Source organism: Felis catus, chromosome E2 (genome assembly GCF_018350175.1).
Source record: "Felis catus isolate Fca126 chromosome E2, F.catus_Fca126_mat1.0, whole genome shotgun sequence".
In the NCBI taxonomy this organism is placed as follows: Eukaryota; Metazoa; Chordata; class Mammalia; order Carnivora; family Felidae; genus Felis; species Felis catus.
Genome location: NC_058382.1, coordinates 46,091,797 through 46,106,952, shown reverse-complemented (window position 1 = coordinate 46,106,952; position 15,156 = coordinate 46,091,797). Strand labels below are relative to the sequence as shown.

General features: G+C 39.3%; 2 long non-coding RNA genes across 2 annotated transcripts in view; one reads left to right on the top strand and one right to left on the bottom strand.

Moving 5' to 3' along the window:
• Positions 1-15,156, bottom strand: part of LOC123382255 — a 316,064-nt gene that overhangs the window by 130,137 nt on the left and 170,771 nt on the right. The window contains exon 3 of the long non-coding RNA XR_006590350.1: positions 8,819-8,910. This is a non-coding gene — a long non-coding RNA (uncharacterized LOC123382255). The remainder of the gene's footprint in view (positions 1-8,818; positions 8,911-15,156) is intronic.
• LOC109494925 lies at positions 65-3,156 on the top strand. Its single transcript, XR_002150085.3, has 3 exons — positions 65-125; positions 1,280-2,180; positions 2,440-3,156. It is a non-coding gene; the product is annotated as an uncharacterized LOC109494925 (long non-coding RNA).

The following is a 15,156-nucleotide window of genomic DNA, read 5'->3' as shown; positions in this document are numbered from 1 at the left end:
GAAACAGGCTCCAGGCTCTGAGCCATCAGCCCAGAGCCTGACGCGGGGCTCGAACTCATGGACCGCGAGATCGTGACCTGGCTGAAGTCGGACGCTTAACCGACTGCGCCACCCAGGCGCCCCAGGTATGACATTCTTAAAATAAGTATCATGAGGTATACTTTTCCACTCTTAGAACTTGCAATGCCTTCAATTCCTGGAAATTAGGTTTTACACAAACCAGTAATTTTAAAATGGTTCCTTTGTTCTTGACTGGTTAAGAAACTGATGGTTATAGACACTTTCATAATATAATATTTAACATTTTCAGAACGGAAAAATCCCTCTATACTAAATTGACATATATGCATATTTGCTTCAAGTTTTCCATTCACAAAGTGTGTGTGTGTGCATGTATATATTTGTATTTAATAGTCTGTGTATATATGTACATGTGTGTTTGTGTGTGTGCACACATATGTATGTATACTGTGTATATGATGTGTCTGTGTGTATATTTATATGTGGAGTGTGTGTGTGTGTGTGTGTGTGTGTGTGTGTGTGTGTGTGTGTGTTGTGGGTCAAGGGAGGCTATAATAGGCATCTTCTCCATGTGGAGTATATACTAGAATGAAGTGTCTGCTTTTTTGGATCATTTAAGGGCAGAAATCTTGCATTTCATCCTTATATTGAAACGAAGTTTTTTTTTTTAAAAAACTGAAAACTACATTTTTATTCCAAAAGATTGAGTAGAATAGTACTTTAAAAATAATTTTAGTGATTTAAATTGAAGGCCTTGAAAAAATTCCCATCCATGGTTCGAATCTATTTTCTGGCCCAGAGCCCAAAGCGTTTCATTAGATTGAGAATTGGATACAATTTCATTTACTTTAAGCTTTTGCTGCTCAGGATTTTGTTCTTCAGAGACGAGCTAACAAGTGTCGATGGCCATGTTGGCCTCAATAATAGATCTCCTTTTCTTGAATGATCTATTTCAGTTGCATTATTATCATTTCAAGATGGCCTTGTGCTTACAGACACATTCTCAGTGAACATAACAAGAATGCTGATATTTCCTCTATGTGGTTTGCCTCTTCAGTTAGTAACTTTGTTTGGAGAAAACATCCTCAACTTATTTTCCACAAACCCATTTGCAAAAGAGAGGTTATCTAAAGAATTCTCTTCCATATTGTATTCTTGTTATTACTAAAGAAGATTTTGTCCTATAAACCATACTGAGATTTTTAAAACCATTTTAAGCAGTAATTAATGAAAATTTTGTTGTCTTTTCAATAAACAGAACTGACATATCAGTAAGAAATAGATAACCCACAGAAAAATGGGCAGATGACTGGAATAGTGACTTCACACACAAAAGGAAATCCAAATGGCCAATCAGTGCTCAGATTCACTGGAATTAAGGAAACGCAAAATAAACTACAATGAGAGACACCTCCTACACCCCCCTGGCTTGGCAAACATTGAAGTCCGACAATAACAAGTGTTGGCGTGGGTGCAAAGAACAACGGATACTCATGCATTGCTGGTGGGATTGTAAAGACACTAGTTTGGAAAATAGTTTTGCGTTAATTAGTAAAGCTGAAGAGATGCACTCCCCCTGACATCCCCCTAAAATCTCTTCCAATAACTTTAAAAAGTGGCTCCCAAAGTATGGTCCCTATTCTCAGCTGGTAGCATCAGCATCACCTGGGAACTTCTTAGAAATATAAACTCTCAAATGTAACCCCAGTTCCACTGAATCAGACACCTGAGGGTGGAGCCTTGTCATTTGTGAACCATCTGGGTGATGGTCATGAGCTTTCAAGTAGAAGAAGCACCACCTGAGAGAAATTTGTGAGCATGGGTACAGGATACATGATAAAAATGTTCACAGTAGCAACCACGTATCCATCAACAGGAACACGGCCCCTTCTATTTATACAATGGAATATTACACTACAATACATGCATTAAAAATGAATGCATTCCATGGATAAAACTTATGGTCAGTCATTATGTTGAAGAAAAGAAGCAAAACACAAATGAAAAAAAAAAACCCTGAAGAGAAGAAAGGAATTGATTACCATAAAATCCAGGAAAATGCTTATCAGTATTGGAGAAGGAAGGAAGTATGATCAAGAAGGAGCTTGCAGTGGAGCTGGAGTTTATAAGCGGCTGACAATATTCCCTGTTTTGACCTGGTAGGTGATTACATCTTCCTTGACTTTATGAGTATACTATAAACTGTATATATGTGCTTTTCTAAATATATATTGCCTTTTAGAGTGAAAATAAATTTTTGTGTCTATCAAAGCTTTCAACACTGCTACCAAAATCAAATTTAACCAAATTATAACCTGCCTACCTTTGTAAGTCTGCTTGATTCTCCTTCCCATTATAAGAAGCTCCTCCATAACATTACTACTTCTGTTCTTTTTTTTTTTTTATGTCTTCCTGCAGGGGAAAGAGAGTTGGGGACAGACTCGAAGATGACTATCAGCCAGAGTCATTATCCCTTCTTCTCCCTAAATGCGTAGAGGAGTCGAAAAGCAACCAGGCTTCTCAGTAAGCGAGGCTGATATCACCCACGTGATCCAAGGTTCTGCTCCCACTTTTGACTTTGTTGTTTATTTGCAAACTTCTTTAGTGATTGCTGTTAGACTGGATTCATGCACAGTTAGAAGGGAAGAAATAACACATTAGTTCTTCCAAATATAATAGTGATGGTACAGATGCTGGTTGGAGCATACTCGAATTGTCTGAGTTTAAAGCAGAAGGTACTTCTCAAACAATTTTAAAGTCAGGTCCTTATTTTTCTTTTGTTTCAATTAAGACAGGTGTACCTTGGCCACAGGTCTATGGTGATTGAATTGATAGCTATTTATCCTACATGGATAATATCATTCTTTTGTCAATAGTAATGATCATGTGAGTATGAACACATAAAAAATATAGCTATATATTATGATACAACATACCAAGCACAGTGTTTGTACAGAGTAGATGCTCAGTGAACACTCAACTGATATAAGCAGATCTGTCATATAAAAAAATGTCTAAAATACAAGTATTATTATAAATTGTTATATAATTTAGCTGTCTAATTTTTCTGGTGTGTGTATTTATTATTATGTGAATATTTGTATATGGCATAAAAATAGCCATTTTTGGTGTGCATTTCAGTGGCATTAATTATATTCACAATGCAACCATCTAGCCACCCGGTTTTCATCCTCATTTTAATGCCTTTGTTAGAATCGACTTTGGTATTTCAAATTGCTTTCTTAAAACTTCCTCTAATACAGCCGCTCCCTCTTCCTACACTTTATCTTTTGCCATCTTTGCCAGGTCCTTGGTCTCTTTTACAGCCTGAATCATGTGTGTTATCTCATATGTGGGAGACCAGATTTCTGTGTCAACAGGACTTTCTTTCCTTCTTCAGCTTAGCTTACAGTTGTCCAATAGTGGAAGCTGTTACATTAAACTATGGAGAATTAAAACAAAAAAAAATCCATTCTTACTAGGAAAAATGTAGACTCTTGGTTTCAGAATCCTTTGGGACCCATCATGGGTTATCTAAAGTACCAAAAATTATTAGCCTGATGTCTTAGTGGAAGTACTCAGGATATTAATTCACCAGTTGTATATAATTCCCAAGTTAGTCTCTCGTGCCAAACAGTGACTAATTAAGCTGTGGATAATGTCATGCTGCAAGAGTGATAAAACAATAATGATGGTGATAATAACAATAGCTAACACTGAGTGCTGTTAGGTGCCAAGCATGGTCCTAAGGCTGTTATGTGCATTACTTTAGGTAGTCATCATAATAATCCTATGGCATATATGCAGTCGTTAGCCTATTTTATAGATGAAGAAACCAAGACTCAGAGAGGTAAATTATATGTACAAAGGTTATAGGATCTGAACCCAAGCAGATGGATCTCAGAGCCTTGCTCTTAGTCACCGTACTGTGACCCCTATTTAAGAGTAGAACCCAAGAGAATGCTTAATTCTCATGTCCCTTGTAGGAGGCTAGTTACTGCAGGTGAAAACATACAAAAATAGATTAGGAACAAGAATAACACACACACACACACACACACACACACACACACACACACACTCCTTTATTTCTTTGGGGGGTCAGTGAGAGGTGGAGCACAGAGCTGGGAGAATTAGCCTGTTAGTAATCAGTTAATAATATGTGCTAAAAGAAAGGCATTTGGAGAAAAATATCGTGGCAGTTTAGTTGGGAGGAGATTATTTTTAGCTACTATGCAGGAAGGAGTTGAGTATACAATGTAGAGCCATCAAAGATTTTTCGGCACAAAAGGAATATAATGAAAGCTATGCTTTTAGGAAAATAAAACTGCCATCAGTGACTATTATGGCCTGGAAGGAGAAAAGACTCAAGGTGGAAAGGCCAATTTAGAGGTGTCTATAGGAACCCACAGGACAGGTAGGGAGGGCTGGAATGAGGGCAGTGACCATAGGCATGGAGAGGTGGGGAGAGGCTCTACAGAGGAAGGCCAGAGCAGTGGATATGAAGGGTCAAGTTGACTACAAGATTATAATCAGGATGAGTGACAGAATGGGGTCTCATTAAGAGAAACAGAAAAGATGGGAGGAGAAGAGCACCTGGGAGGAAAGTGCAGGTACAGAATTTGAAGCTCTGGTAAGATGCATAGGGACACTGTTGAGGAATTTAACTTTGAGAGGGAAGTTAGAGTGGGGACCTAGAGTTACTGCAGAGCCTGGAGAGTGAAAATCATGGGAATGGAGGAGAATGTCAAGGGAAAATATAGAGTCAAATCAAGAGTGTTAAAGACAGAATCTTGGGGAACATTTACATTTAGAGGCAATAAGTAGTCAGAAAAGATAAAGTTAGACAGATAGGAAGAGTTGAGAGCAGCAAAGCCAAGGAAGGAGAACATGTGGAGAGCGAGGGGGTAAGAGACAAGATGAAAGGTCATGGAAGGCACAACAAAAGATGAGGCATTGGGTTTGGCAATAGAGACTTGCAAGGAAGCAGCTTCACTTGAGTGGTGGGGGAGAGGGGGGTTTAGGGGATGAGTGTCTGGTGAGAAAGGGGAGGATGCAGCAAGTGTAGACATGCCTCCCAAGAGGTTCATTGATGAGGCATACATGAGTATAGTTCAAAGTAGTAGAAGGATCAGGGGAAAGTTTGGTTTAGGAAAAAAGAGCCAAGGTTCAGGGACTAAGTGGAAGAATCCCAGTGGAGCAGAGAGAAAGAAAATGCGTGAGGGGGGCAGGGAGAGAGTGAGAGAGAGAGATAAATGACACAACCAGAGTAGGCAGGCAGAAAGCAAGTGAGAGCCCAAAGAGAGGGAGGCATTGGGCAGGAGAAGGGCCTTTCTTCGTCCAACACTTAAAGAAAGGAGGGGAAGATGAAGAAAGCTGTTGATGTGAGATGTGAGAGGGAGAGCACTTTGGGAGCTCATGGAGGAAGGCCAACCAGAAAAAAGTGAGAGCTTGGGCAGCATAGAAGTACTTGATCAAAGTGCAACAGGGTTGCAACAAACACAGAGAGAAGTATGGCATGTAGTCAACAGAGGAAGGACAATGAAAGATACTGGGGAATGAGGGCCACCTGATGTTGGATAACACACATGGTGGAGCAACTACATCAGTTCTATGACTTTTTAAAAACTGGATTGTTTAGGCAGGGAGCAGGTATGTAGGAGCAGCAGACGGTGGAATTCACTCTGGTTTGGGAGTTAGAATAGGAGTCCAACCAAGGCACAAAGGGTCAAAGTCACTAAGGAGTAGATAGAAAGGCCAGAGGACTGAGAGAAAAACATTGCCTGGTATGGTGGCGCTGGAGGATCAGCTCCCCTTTGAAGATAACCTGCTCTGGAAGCACAGCTGACTGACAGCCTCCAGTAGTCTCAGCACTTGTGGATTCACTCAGTATTCGTCCCAGGCCAGGCTGCTTCCAGGCTGCACCAGTAAGGACTAAAGCCAGCGAAGGGACTAAATTTGGCCATCTTTCCCCATGTGGGACTCCTCTCATAATTAAGTGTGCTCAGGGACTCTGCTGGCTTGGTTGAGATTTTTCTCTGACTTTTTTTCTGGAGTCTGAAGCTCTTCGTACCCAAACCCTCCTGCCCTCTCTCCTTCTTAGTTATTAGAACTGCCTGCCAATTTGAAGACTCTCCCAACCTGAATCCCTCTCACTTTTTGCCTCCCAAGCATTTCCCCCAATAAATCTCTCACATGTATAATTCTATTTTTGCTTCTGCTGTTTTGGAAGTCCTGAAGGGACACACTTGGGCTTGCTATTATTAGTGGAGGACCTAGTGATTGGAAGATGTAGGCAATGAGGTGACTGCAAAGATGTGAAGATTTTGTTTATGCAATTCCTTTTTGAATTATAGACTCACAGGAAGATGCAAAAATAGTACAGAGATTTCCCCTATACCCTTCACTCTGCTTTCTCCAGTGGTAACATCTTATATAATTAAAACCAAGAAATTGATATTGATATAATATTGTTAACAAGTTCATATGATTTGGGGTAATCTGTTTCTCATTATGTTCCTGTCCACATCATAGATATATTGATCTCATCTTCTTTGCAAAAGGCCACTTAAATAACAGTTCCTTCCAAGTCAACCAGCTCTATAATCGCAAGGTTTGTAAGATGCATAAATAAAGCCATTAGGTGGAGGGAAAAATAGAAAAATGACATATGTCTATTGAGGAGAGGGCTCCCCATCCACCCAAACATCCATCCATCCATCCATCCATCCATCCATCCATCCATCCATCCTTCCATCCATGTTTGCTAAGCTTTTCCTAAGTGTCAGGACCTATATTGTGCATCTACTGCATTAGAATACTGATATCAAAATGGTAGAAGTAGCTACCACACCTGTGCTTGAATTAAGATGCAGTGAGGAACCCAAATATATAGTTGTTTTGTGGGCAAAGGATATCCAGATTGGCCCTGTGATCATTTTTACCTAGGCAGTAATTCAACTGGTAGCAACCGTATGCTCAACAGCCAGGATCATGCCTTTTTATGAGTCACTGTAAAGCACCAAGTGCATTGACATATACTTCATAAATGCTAAATAATAACAAGTCAGTGAACCTAGAAGTATTGGATTCAGTATTCGAGACATTAAATCCAAGTTATTCTGTTCTAGAAGCAAGGCAAACAAATAAATCAGCCCCAAATCAAATAAAGCCCACATCCATCCCCGGCCAGCAGTGGGTGTTGTCTGGAACGCACTTTAGGGGCGAGTGGCTCTCTCATGAAGGGGCACTTGTTAGTACTTTACCTGACATATCATATACAGTGCCTTGCCTGTGATTTGGGAGGAGAGTTTAATATCTGACCCACAGAAGACAACAGCAACACTATGTTCTTAAAGCTCCACTTCCCTTTATTTGATACCAGAAAATACTATCTGCTGAAGCTCTTGAGAAGAGCAACAGTCACCCACTGAGCAATTAGACTGATCCTGGTGGGAAGTCTCTGTAGGCAGTACTGGGAGACTCTGTATGTATTTCAAAGCCAGGATTTAGTTTTCCTTTAAGATAGAAGTCTCTTCATGGCTGCCTGTGACTCCTTGAGGGTTTGGGCACACAATATAGAAAGCATGAAATGCTATGGATGCTATACTGGCAACCGAACTAGCCTACAGCACAGTTGAATGCTTTTCTGATTCACAGGCCAGAGCCTTGAGCAGCGTCTGGTTCTGTCTGATTTGGGATCTCTGGACACAGGCCCTTCTGTCTAGAAGTCTGCCATCTTGGTTCCACATGCAAACATGATTTACCTCCATCCACATCCCTTTAGTCATTTCATAGTGATGACATCCTTGGGAGCAAAGCCCAACCTTCCACAGCAAAATATTGACGGCAAAGCCATTGTAAAATGAAGAGGTAATAACTATGACATCTCCAGGAGTGATACACACCAATGAGATCACATTTTGAATGGAGTCTAGAGGAGATTCTATCCTTTAACAGTCATTTCCAAAAGGATTTTACTCTCATTCAATTGCAGCCAAGGGGAAGGGAGCCAAAGACACCTAGATTTAGCCAACAAAGTGTTGAGGGGAGGAATGAGCCAAAGGGGAAGGTACAGAGCCAAGAAACAAAAAGTAAAAAAAAAAAAAACATCAGAAGCCGACTTTGTTAATTCTTATATGAATACAAGTGATTTCAGCCAGTTGCTGCTTGGCCCAGACCTAACTCATCATATCTCACAGAACTAAATGTACACGTAGATAAAATGATGCTTACAGTGGTTAGGACAGTGGTTCTCAAATGTTACTGGGCATCCAGTTTACCTGGGGAGTTTGTTAAAAAGGCAGATTTCTGTTCTTCAGCCTCAGAGATTCTGACTTGGTAGGTCTGGGATGGGACTTGAAAAATGTACATTTTTAGCAAGTACTCCAGTGATAGAAGCAGATGTATTGCCCATAATATATTAGAAGTCATTGCTTTAAATCACTGCCTTTCAATCTTTCTGAAGATGTGATATTAAGAAGTTTATAGAAATATTTTCCAAGTAATCCAGCCCAAACCTTTCATTTTGCAGATGAAGAAATTGAAGGCTTTGGTAACCTTCTCAAGGTCGCTAACCTAGTTAAAGGTGGAAAGTCAGGACTAGAAGCAAAGTCTAGTCACTGTGCCTATTGCATTTACTATACTGTTTGGTTTGCATTTACTATACCTTCTCTCCTTCAAGTCCTGTTGGATATACATGCACATAAGTAGAAATGAGAATTTTTATATTCTTTGAAGTAATTGATGAGAACTTCAGTGTTGCCAAAGCAAACATTCAGAAGGAAATGGTACTTACCCTCTCCTAAATCAATGGTGAAAAAGATGATAGAAGGGACTCAAAGTTGTCTTCTGAACAACCACAGTGTCTGGGTCCCCCCAGCTCAGTGCCTGGGATAAAACAAAAAAGTAAACAGTTGCAAGAAATTGTATTTGTTTCTGATGCTGCATTAAAATAACAAGTACTTTGCATAAGCTTTATTAGAATCAAATCAGATTTAAGTGTCATAATTATGCTCTTCATCTTTAGGTTAATTTCTCACTTTACTTTGTGAGGCCATGGTCAATTTAAGCTGAAGGGTTTTGTGTCTCAGCAAATTCCAGAGCTGTCTTGACAAGGATCATTGGAAGACTAGTCCACAGTAGTTAGAGGACCCTCTGATATGGGCTACAGGGCTCTGAGAACTTCACACTCACTTGTTTTCTGGTTCTTCTCTTTATATATGAAAGTGAAAACTGAGTACATCCTCATTTCAAATGAATGGGGAATCAGAGAAGTTATTCCAAGAACAGTGACTAGATCTTCACAATTTAAGAGGGTGCCCTCATTCATGGGCTCATTCATTCATTCATTCATTCAATATTTATGAAGACCTTTTATATCCCAGGCAGTTGTTCTGCTCAGTAGCTTATTGACTAGAAGGAGGGCAATGTGAAGCCTATTGACTAGAAGGTGGGTAAATATTGATTACCAGTTACTCAAGTCATTTTTAAAAAAATGTTTATTTATTTATTTTGAGAGAGAGAAAGCACAAGCGTGAGTGGGGGGAGGAGCAGAAATGGAGAGAGAGAATCCCAAGCAGGCTCCACACTGTCAGCACAGAGCCCAACTCAGGAACTGTGAGATCATGACCTGAGCCAAAATTGAGAGTTGAACGCTTAATGGATTGAGCCACCCAGGTGCCCTCGTCATTTAATAGAAAGGTCATGTGTTGTGGAAGCAAGAGCACTCAACTGGGAGTCAAAAGATCCAGTTCAAATTTGGGGCTATTTTGACAACAGCAGAGTTTCTAAACTTCAACACTGCTGATACAGGGAGCCAAATACTTCCTTGCTGTGGGGAGAGCTATCCTGAACATGATAGGATGTACCTTGTAGGATGTCATTAACTGACTCCTACTTGTGGCAATCAGACATGTCTCTAGACATTGACATTGCCAAATGTCCCCTTTGGGGGAGGCAAAATTGTCCCCAGTTGAGAATCACTGGTTATAGTAATAGCTACTAGTTTTGAGCACCTACTAGGGCATTGTGGTAGGGCTTTATATACACCACATTCAGTCTTGAAACTAGCATTTCAAAGTAAGCAATACTATCCCCACTTTACACGTGGTGAAATTGAAGTCCACAGATGTTAAGGAAACTGCACAATATTATACAACATGTAAGCGTTAGAGATGTGAACCCAGAACTTTGAACCTTAAGGCTCATGTTCACTGTTCCCTACTTTTTTCTTTTAAACCATTTTAACCATTCAAAAAAGTAAAGAGAATAATCTAATAAATACCTTTGTACTTAGTACTCTGAGTTTAACAAATGCTATTATTTTTTGTCATAGTTGCTTTATATCTTTTTTTGGCAATAAAGCGTTACAAAGATGAATCTCCCTTTTAGACTTTTTCACTCCTGTTCTTCTCACTTCCTTTCCCAAAATAACAATTCTATTGAACCATAGCCTCCCTGGGAAAGACTATACTCCTTTTCCATGGATGTGTGTTCACAAGCCACATACAACACTCCAAAAAATGCACAGAAAGGGTACACCTTCTTCTGCAATTTGCTTTCTTTACTCAACATTATGTTTTATGGTTCTAATGCTTTTATTTAATAACAGTATTAGAAGGAATAGGCCACTATGTTTTCAACCATTTGCCCCTTGGTGGGCATTTAGATTGTCTCCCACTGTTTGCTATTCCAAGTTGCACGGCCTGGAGCCCAAGTGTGTGTGTGTGTGTGTGTGTGTGTGTGTGTGTGTGTGAGTTTCTCCAGGATGCACATCTCAAAATGGGATTGCTGGGTCGCAGGCTGTGCACATCTTCAACTTTATTAAATATTGCCAAATCGTTTTACAAAATGATTGCACTAAATTACACCCCCTCCAACAGACTGTAAGAGTTTTCATTTCTTTACATCCCTGCCAATGCTCAGTATTTTCAAACTTTATGTTTGCCAGCCTGATTAGGGCGAAATAGCATATAATTATTATTTCAAAACCTTGTGTTCTTAACCACTCCTCTTACTGTCTACGCTGCTGGAAGCTTCAGTTATGTAAAATGGAGAAAATACCTTTGCCTATTTGTACGAGTAGTAATAAGTTCTTCTGGTGCAGTGTGCGAATGTGGTTTTTTTTTTTAAGTATCAAGTGCCATTTTTGTACATTGCTGGTGGTAGGAGAGAATATTTGTAGTTTCTCTAGCAGACAGTTTGACATAATGTATCAAAATTTCAAACGCACATATATTTTCTTTTAACTTAAAAAAAACCTAAAAATTTCACAAAAATAGTGAAAATATCATAGAATTCCTGTGACCCAGATTGTCAAAATGTTAATGTTTTATAATATTTGCATTACAGTTCCCAATCTCTTTCTCCCTCTCATCTCTCCTCCTTCTTTCTTTCTGTATATATCTATATCTATACACATCTATTTGTAAATGCACACACACATATATTTTATTCCCAAGAGTTTACTTCTGAAAATTTTCTACAAAGACATTCCATTATTTAACCATTAAAAAGTTGTCAAAATCAGAAAATGAACAGCAACATAATACTATTATATAACCCACATATCTTATTCAAATTTTATCTACACTCCAACAAATGTCCTTCATACTAAAATATTTTCTTCCTCTTCCAGGATCCAATGTAAAGTCATTTGTTGTACTTAGTTGTCATGTCTCTTTAGGCTCACTGGAGATGGACTAATTCTTTGGTCTTTTTTGTTTTCAGGGTATTTTTGAAAAGTATTGATCAGTTGTTTTGTAGAATACCCCTCATTTTTGGTTTATCTAATGTTTTCTCATAATTAGATAGAGGGTATGCATTTTTGGGAAAAATACCACAGAAGTGATGTTGTATCCTTCCTCAGTGCATCACAGAAATACTCAATTGCAGTCAGTTTGCCCAATTACTGGTGATGTCATTTTGATCACTTGGTTATGGTGGTACCTGCCAAGTTACTGTTTTTTCCTTTAAATTTTGTTTAATGTTTATTTATTTTTACTCCCATGTGAGTTGGGGAGGGGCAAAGAGAGGGGGAGACACAGAATTCAAGGCAGGCCTCAGCCTCCAAGCTGTTAGCAAAGAGCCCAATGTGGGGCTCCAACCCATGAACTGTGAGATCACAACCTGAGCTAAAGTCAGACGCTCAACTTACTGAGCCACCCAGGCACCCCGCTGTTTTTCCCTTTGTAATTATCTTTTGGGGAGATATTTTGTGACTATGAATATATTCAATTTCTATCAGGATGGACTCCTAGATTTAATAAGTTGATTTGGGTTACTAACCTTATTGTGATGACCAAAGTATTTCATGCTTGGTCAGTGAACACTCATTCAAGCCTACTTCTGTGTTCTTTTGATACATCCCCATTATTCTTTGGCACTTCGCCACTTTCTGTCACTGTAAGATGTCCCACGTTCATCTCATGCCCACCCAGATCTTGTCCTGGAACTGACCATTTTCTAAGGAGTCCTAGTTCCTTTGAGTGGAGAATGGTATTTAGAAACCAAGATATGGGTGTTGGTGTGTTCTTTGTTATGGGTGCACACAACTTTGAACCTAGTGATTTCTCCTTCAGAAATTCTTGCAACAGGTATAAAATCATTAATTGCAGCATTATATAGAATAGCAAAAGGCTAGATATGACCTAGAGGTTCATCAATAGGGTTAAATAAACTATTTAAGTCCATATAATTGAATACTGTGCATCCATAAAAGATTGAGAAATTATTTCCAACATAGATTAAATTCAAAAAATCAATTTATAGAACTATGTATCCAGTATGTTACTATTTATGTACCAAAAGGGGAATATATATACACGTACACACATATATTATATATGTATATGTGCTTGCTGATAAATACAGAAAATAGCTCTGGAAAAGCTTACAAAATCCAAAAACATTGACTGTGGATAAAAGAACTGAGCATTTGGGTAATAGAGGGAAAAAGACTTTCATTATAAACTTTCTCGTACCATTCAAATTTGGGACCATATGAAGCATTAAAAATACTATAAAATATAAAACAATGCATCACTTTAATGCAAAGTATTTATTACTGTCTCAAATATCAAAAGAGGAAATCTGTTTTCTGGGACAATAGTCTAGCTAAAAACACAAGTGCAACTGGATAATTATCTCTCAGTATCAATAAAAACAGTCGTATACTTTTATGATTTAACTTCTCCATCTGTGATATGGGTGTAATATTTTTATCCTAGAAGCCAGAGCAAAGGCAGGTGAAGCAAGAGTGAAAACAAAGTGCCAAGCTACTAGGACGGCTAGTCATCACATATTCTCACATTTATGGGATTTTAAGAAACATTTGTTGAATAAAAGAATGGATGGATAAAGTTATAAGAGAAGGAAGGCGGGAGGAGAATTATATTTCACCACTTGAGTTTCAGGAAAAGAACTTTTAAAAGCACAGGAATACATTAAGGAGCAGTCCTAGATAATCTTTAACGCATTGTTGTTACTCACTACTTTAGTGATGCCCCAGGCAGGCCACACAGCCCACCAGTCAGGGAGTCAGGGAGCTGTGTCCATAGTCTGGCTCTGCCACACTAGCCCTGTGACCTGGGGCAACTTATTTAACCAATTCGTGCCCTGTTTCCTATCCTGTAAAATGGGACTTCTAGGGTAGCTGTGAGGATTACGAGTTATTACATGTAAAGCATTTAAAACTGTGCTGACTCATGGTAATCACTCAAAAAAATGTAAGCTATAATTTGTTTTTATCTTTATTTTATTATGGTGATACCACTTAATATGAGGTCTACTCTCTTGGCAAAATTTTACATGTACAATACAGTGCTGTTAGCTAGAGTCACAAAGTGGTACGGCAGATCTCTAAAACTTATTCATCTTTTTTTAAAATTTTTATTTGCTTTTGAGAGAGACAGAGACAGAGAGAGAAAGAGCACAAGTGGGGGAAGGGCAGAGAGAGAGGGAGACAAAGAACCTGAAGCAGGCTCCGGGCTCTGAACTGTCAGCATAGAGCCTGACGCAGAAGCCCAAACTCACAAGCTGTGAGATCATGACCTGAGTTGAAGTTGGATGCTTAACCGACTGAGCCCCTAGAATTTATCCATCTTGTATGAGTGCAACTTTACAACCGCTGACATGCAAGTCCTTGTGGCAACTCCCTTTGTATTTTCTGCTCTTATGAGTGTGATTATCTTAGATACCTCATATAAGTGGCATCGTGCAGTATGTGTGCTTCTGTGACTGGCTTATTTCACTTAGCATAATGTCTTCTAGATGCATCCATGCTGCTGCATGTTGCAGAATTTCATTTTTAAGGCTAAATGATGTTCCATTGTGTGTATGCACCACATTTTTTTTCACTCATCCATAAAAGGACATTTAGTTTGTTTCCATATCTTGCCAATTGTGAATAGTGCTGCAATGAACACAGGGGTGCTGATATATTTTCAGGATCCTGATTTCAATTCTTTGGAGTAAATATCCAGAAGGACTGCTAGGTCAAATGGCACCTATTTTTAATTTTTTGGAGAAACCAGTCTGCTGTTTTTCCATAACGGCTGCAACATTTTACATTCCCACCAACAGCACACAGCTTTTCCAGTTTCTCTACATCTTCCCTGGCACTTATGGCTCAAGTTATAATTCTTACCATCATGAAACTTTAGAAAGAGAAGAGTCCTCAGAGTATCTAATTCATGTCTCTTATTTTATAGGTTATGAAATACATAAAAATGGGCGTCAAGGAGAAAAAGTGGTGGTCCAATGTAGCATAATTAACCAGAGCAGATTCAACCCTAGAACATCAGTGGTGGGATGGTCAGCTGTGTTAGACTGTAAATAACCACAGATTCCTCATAGCCCCTCCCATCAAGGGGACAGGCCTATTTCCCCACTCCTTGAATGTAGTGTGAGATCTGAGCCTCAGCCTCAAGCGGTCCTGCAGTTTCTGATCTGACTCTCTTGGACACTGCTACTCGGTGACAAGGCTTGGGCTAGCCTGTGGGAAGATGAGAGACCACATGGAGTGCAGACAAGAAGTCCCAGTGGAGGCTGTCCTAGACCACCAACCAGCTGGCCAACTGCCAGGCACATGAGTGAGATGCCCCCTCCCCAGATCATCCAACTCCAGCCAAGCCA